This window comes from Coregonus clupeaformis, chromosome 16 (genome assembly GCF_020615455.1).
Source record: "Coregonus clupeaformis isolate EN_2021a chromosome 16, ASM2061545v1, whole genome shotgun sequence".
Classification (NCBI taxonomy): Eukaryota; Metazoa; Chordata; class Actinopteri; order Salmoniformes; family Salmonidae; genus Coregonus; species Coregonus clupeaformis.
In genome coordinates this window covers 14,526,451-14,532,455 of record NC_059207.1, presented here as the reverse complement: position 1 = coordinate 14,532,455, position 6,005 = coordinate 14,526,451, and the positions used below count along the sequence as shown (strand labels likewise).

General features: G+C 45.6%; 1 non-coding gene across 1 annotated transcript; it reads right to left on the bottom strand.

The window, feature by feature from the left end:
• Nucleotides 1-926: 926 nt before the first annotated feature.
• On the bottom strand, nucleotides 927-999 carry trnap-ugg. Its single transcript has one exon. It is a non-coding gene; the product is annotated as a tRNA-Pro (tRNA).
• Between the last annotated feature and the right edge of the window lie 5,006 nt (nucleotides 1,000-6,005).

The window sequence follows — 6,005 nt, the reverse complement described above, 5'->3', positions numbered from 1 at the left end:
CAGCATTCAACATCATAGTACCCTCCAAGCTCATCATCAAGCTCAATGGCCCTGGGTCTGAACCCCGCCCTGTGAAACTGGGTCCTGGACTTCCTGACGGGCCGCCCCCAGGTGGTGAAGGTAGGAAACAACATCTCCACTTCGCTGATCCTCAACACTGGGGCCCCACAAGGGCGTGTGCTCAGCCCCCTCCTGTACTCCCTGTTCACCCATGCTTGCGTGGCCAAGCACGCCTCCAACTCAATCATCAAGTTTGCAGACGACACAACAGTAGTAGGGTTGATTACCAACAATGACGAGACTGCCTACAGGGAGGAGGTGAGGGCTATGGGAGTGTGGTGCCAGGAAAATAACTCTTACTCAATGTCAACAAAACAAAGGAGATGATCATGGACTTCAGGAAACAGCAGAGGGTGCACCCCCTATCCACATCGACGGGACCTCAGTGGAGAAGGTGGAAAGCTTCAAGTTCCTTGGCGTACAAATCACAGACAAACTGAAATGGTCCACCCACGCAGACAGTGTGGTGAAGAATGCGCAACAGAGCCTCTTCAACCTCAGGAGGCTGAAGAAATTCGGCTTGGCACCTAAAACCCTCACAAACTTGCACAAATGAGAGCATCCTGTCGGGCTGTATCACCACCTGGTACGGAAACTGCACCGCCCGCAACCGCAGGACTCTCCAGAGGGTGGTGCGGTCTGCCGAACGCATTATCGGGGGCAAACTACCCGCCCTCCAAGATACATACAGCACCCGATGTCACAGGAAGGCCAAAAAGATCATCAACCACCCAAGCCACTGCCTGTTCACCCCACTATATATATATATATATATATTTTTTTTTGTCATTTAGCAGACGCTCTTATCCAGAGCAACTTACAATTAGTGAGTGCATCCATGTTTTTTGGGGGTGGTTTTCATACTGGCCCCCCCGTGGGAATCAAACCCACAACCTTGGCGTTCCAAGCGCCATGCTCTACCAACTGAGCTACACAGGGTACTATCATCCAGAAGGCGAGGTCAGTACAGGTGCATCAAAGCTGGGACCGAGAGAATGAAAAACTGTTTCTAACTCAAGGCCATCAGACTGTTAAATAGCCATCACTAGCACATTAGAGGCTGCTGCTGCCTATTGAGATCACTGGCCACTTTAAGACATGGAACACTAGTCACTTTAATAATGTTTACAGTCACTTTAATAATGTTTACATATCTTGCACTACTCATTTCATGTGTATATACTGCATTCTATTCTATAATATTCTACTGTATCTTAGTCCATGACGCTCTGTCATTGCTTGTTCATACAGTGAGGGAAAAAATAATTTGATCCCCTGCTGATTCTGTACGTTTGCCCACTGACAAAGACATGATCAGTCTATAATTTTAATGGTAGGTTTATTTGAACAGTGAGAGACAGAATAACAACCCCAAAATCCAGAAAAACGCATGTAAAAAATGTTATCAATTGATTTGCATTTTAAAGAGGGAAATAAGTATTTGTCCCCTGTGCAAAACATGACTTAGTACTTGGTGGCAAAACCCTTGTTGGCAATCACAGAGGTCAGACGTTTCTTGTAAATGGCCAACAGGTTTGCACACATCTCAGGAGGGATTTTGTTCCACTCCTCTTTGCAGATCTTCTCCAAGTCATTAAGGTTTCGAGGCTGACGTTTGGCAACTCGAACCTTCAGCTCCCTCCACAGATTTTCTATGGGATTAAGGTCTGGAGACTGGCTAGGCCACTCCAGGACCTTAATGTGCTTCTTCTTGAGCCACTCCTTTGTTGCCTTGGCCGTGTGTTTTGGGTCATTGTCATGCTGGAATACCCATCCACGACCCATTTTCAATGCCCTGGCTGAGGGAAGAAGGTTCTCACCCAAGATTTGACTGTACATGGCCCCGTCCATCGTCCCTTTGATGCGGTGAAGTTGTCCTGTCCCCTTAGCAGAAAAACACCACCAAAGCATAATGTTTCCACCTCCATGTTTGACGGTGGGGATGGTGTTCTTGGGGTCATAGGCAGCATTCCTCCTCCTCCAAACATGGCGAGTTGAGTTGATGCCAAAGAGCTCGATTTTGGTCTCATCTGTCCACAACACTTTCACCCAGTTCTCCTCTGAATCATTCAGATGTTCATTGGCAAACTTCAGACGTGCCTGTATATGTGCTTTCTTTAGCAGGGGGACCTTGCGGGCGCTGCAGGATTTCAGTCCTTCACGGCGTAGTGTGTTACCAATTGTTTTCTTGGTGACTATGGTCCCAGCTCCCTTGAGATCATTGACAGGATCCTCCCGTGTAGTTCTGGGCTGATTCCTCACCGATCTCATGATCATTGCAACTCCACGAGGTGAGATCTTGCATGGAGCCCCAGGCCAAGGGAGATTGACAGTTCTTTTGTGTTTCTTCCATTTGCGAATAATCGCACCAACTGTTGTCACCTTCTCACCAAGCTGCTTGGCGATGGTCTTGTAACCCATTCCAGCCTTGTGTAGGTCTACAATCTTGTCCCTGACATCCTTGGAGAGCTCTTTGGTCTTGGCCATGGTGGAGAGTTTGGAATCTGATTGATTGATTGCTTTTGTGGACAGGTGTCTTTTATACAGGTAACAAGCTGAGATTAGGAGCACTCCCTTTAAGAATGTGCTCCTAATCTCAGCTCGTTACCTGTATAAAAGACACCTGGGAGCCAGAAATCTTTCTGATTGAGAGGGTGTCAAATACTTATTTCCCTCATTAAAATGCAAATCAATTTATAACATTTCTGACATGCGTTTTTCTGGATTTTTTTGTTGTTATTCTGTCTCTCACTGTTCAAATAAACCTAACATTATAATTATAGACTGATAATTTATTTGTCAGTGGGCAAACGTACAAAATCAGCAGGGGATCAAATGCTTTTTTCTCGCACTGTATATGTATATTTTCTTAAATTCCATTCCTTACTAGTTTTGTGTGTATTAGGTATATGTTGTGAAATTGTTAGATATTGCTTGTTAGATATTACTGCACTTTCGGAGCTAGAAGCACAAGCATTTCGCTTCACCCGCTATAACATCTGCTAAATACGTGTATGTGACAAATACAATTTGATTTGATTTGTCCCTGACAAGTCATTTGATTGTTTTTAAACAATCACAGACAGTGTATATGGCAAGGAAGGGGAACATTGGACTGCTCACTTTTCTCCCTTGCGGCCTCAGTGGTTATTATATAGAATTTTCATCTAACAGGTGATTCATGAAGGCCGTTCCCTGGCTAGACAACCATAGATTCAACCACGTCTCATCATCTTCGACGGAATCATTCATGTATATGTATTGTAGGCCTACATGATCTTCTGTGAAGCGTAGTGACACTTTTCTCAGTGGTCTATGACTCATGGATTCCTATAGGCTTTCTCTGAATGTAGGCCTATGTTCAAACAATCACCACTGTCTCTTTAACTGTATTTGTTTTATGCAGGTGCATACAGTGTTGTGAGAATGTTCTAGAGCCCTCTGGGAAATAACATATATTGTTTGTTTTCCTCCCAAATCCAGGGACTGAGAGGTGATAGGGTAGTGTTAGGAACAGATCATCACAGCACAGGAGAAACAGGAGGCACTGTGGGTCACTCAAACCAAAATCTCCCAAGATGTCATCATAGTGAGCAAATGGTCTCAGAGCATTTCGTATTATTCTGTACGTAAATCCCAGACACTCTATTTAGTATGATATGTTATGTTTCTTATGGTACAGGGCCGGTTTCAGACATAAGTGGTTGCTTAGGGCTCCCGGCCGCAAGGGGCCCTCGACCAAAAAACTAAAAACAAAAATAATAGAATACACGAGGTGCAATTTTGAAATTAAGTTGTGTATTAGCAGTTTTTCTGTTGTTATGTCAGTCACTGACAGTCACTCAATTAGCCATGTCAGCTAACAATTTTTATATTGGTAGTTAGTCTAGCCAGCTATCTAAACTTGTAGTAATCATGGCCGAATACCGACCGGGCACACAGGGCATGTGCCTACTTACTACTAAAAAGTAGTAAGTAGTTGCAAAGTTGCTAATTAGCTGAAGTTGTCCATGATGAGATTGGAACATGCAACCTTTGGTTTGCTAGACGCGTTATACATTATACGCCTACCCATCCACCCCGACCAACCATCCTCTTTTAGTTTTTGCCTTAGGTAACCTTCTTTCTCATGTAACCATGCCAAATGTAACATATTATACTAATTTTGTATTATACTGTTTGTATTAACCGAGCTTCTGCGTTTGGAGATGCTTTCTCTCAGGTTGGGACAGACGCGAACTAGCTAAATTGATTCAGTAGCTAGCTTTACACTTAGCTAGCTAACAGTAGCTACTAAGGGTAAGTTTATAACCTACATTTATTTGTTATTTTATTTTTTACATACTGCTAACCAGAGTCGTTTAAAAGGAATTCAAGACATGGGTGACTAGTTAACGTTAGCTTGGCTTTCTCTGTGTGTTTCATACCGTGGGAGGAGGGGTTGGTTCGTTGACAGAGAGTGATGGCTAGCTAATATGAAAGCTAACTCTCTCTCCTCTGCTCTTATCCTTCTAGACCTATCTGCTGCCTTTGATACTGTGAATCATCAGATCCTCCTCTCCACCCTCTCCGAGTTGGGCATCTCCGGCGCTGCTCACTCTTGGATTGCGTCCTACCTGACAGGTCGCTCCTACCAGGTGGCGTGGCGAGAATCTGTCTCTGCACCACGTGCTCTCACCACTGGTGTCCCCCAGGGCTCAGTTCTAGGCCCTCTCCTATTCTCTAACCAGGTGGCAAATCGCATCTCTGCATGTCTGGCAGACATATCAGTGTGGATGTCGGATCACCCCCTCAAGCTGAACCTCAGCAAGACGGAGCTGCTCTTCCTCCCGGGGAAGGACTGCCCGCTCCATGATCTCGCCATCACGGTTGACAACTCCATTGTGTCCTCCTCCCAGAGTGCAAATAACCTTGGCGTGACCCTGGACAACATACTGTCGTTCTCCATTAACATCAAAGCGGTGACCCGATCCTGCAGGTTCATGCTCTACAACATTCTCAGAGTACGACCCTACCTTACACAGAAAGCGGCACAGGTCCTAATCCAGGTACTTGTCATCTCCCTTCTGGATTGCTGCAACTCGCTGTTGGCTGGGCTCCCTGCCTGTGCCATTAAACCCCTACAACTTATCCAGAACGCTGCAGCCCGTCTGCTGTTCAACCTTCCCAAGTTCTCTCATGTCACCCCGCTCCTCCGCACACTCCACTGGCTTCCAGTTGAAGCTCGCATCTACTACAAAACCATGGTGTTTGCCTACGGAGCTGTGAGGGGAACGGCACCTCCTTACCTTCAGGATCAGACCCTACACCCAATCGAGGGCTCTACGTTCATCCACCTCTGGCCTGCTAGCCCCCCTACATCTACGGAAGCACAGTTTCCGCTCAGCCCAGTCAAAGCTATTCGCTGCTCTGGCACCCCAATGGTGGAACAAGCTCCCCCACGACGCCAGGACAGCGGAGTCACTGACCACCTTCCGGAGACACTTGAAACCCTACCTCTTTAAGGAATACCTGGAATAGTATAACATTAATCCTTCTACCCCCCCCTCCCCCACCCCCACATAAAAAAATATAATAATAAAAAAAAATAGGGTGGTTGTCCCACTGGCTATCCTAAGTTGAATGCACAAATTTGTAAGTCGCTCTGGATAAGAGCGTATGCTAAATGACTTAAATGTACATGTAAAATTTGAGTGTCCGGATTTACATTCACAATGTTACGTCTAGTCTATGAGACCAGTCTGTAGTGAGACAATTCTGTGCCAGCTGATGTCTTCTATCAAATGTGTCTATATGCTAGGTTAGTGGATCTGGTGGAATTGACCTACAATGCCAAAATGTTTGCAACACTGCATGTCAAGTTGACAGGCACGTCTTCCCCTTCCTGGAATGGAACCACCCCACTGGGCAAAAACGGGTTAAATCAACATTGTTTCCACGTCATT